This window comes from Cariama cristata, unplaced genomic scaffold (genome assembly GCF_000690535.1).
Source record: "Cariama cristata isolate BGI_N322 unplaced genomic scaffold, ASM69053v1 scaffold27051, whole genome shotgun sequence".
NCBI lineage: Eukaryota > Metazoa > Chordata > Aves > Cariamiformes > Cariamidae > Cariama > Cariama cristata.
Window position 1 is genome coordinate 1 of NW_009601379.1, and position 396 is coordinate 396.

Below are 396 nucleotides of genomic sequence, written 5' to 3' on the forward strand. Positions count from 1 at the left end.
TGGCACTGTTTAACATCTTTGTCGATGACGTGGAAGGTGGGATGGAGTGCACCCTCCACAAGTTTGCTGACAACACCAAGCCTTGCGGTGTGGTCAACACGCTGGAGTGAAGTGATGCCATCCAGAGGGACCTGGACAGGCTGGAGAGGTGGGCCCATGAGAACCTCATGAACTTCAAGCAGGCCAAGTACAAGGTCCTGCATGTGGGTCAGGGCAATCCCAAGCACAAATACAGGCTGGGCAGAGAATGGATCAAGAGCAGCCCTGAGAAGGGCTTGGAGGTGCTGGTTGATGAGAAGCTCACCACAACCTGGCCATGTGCGCTGGTAGCCCAGAAAGCCAACCGTGTCCTGGGCTGCATCCAAAGCAGCATGACCAGCAGGTCAAGGCAGGGGC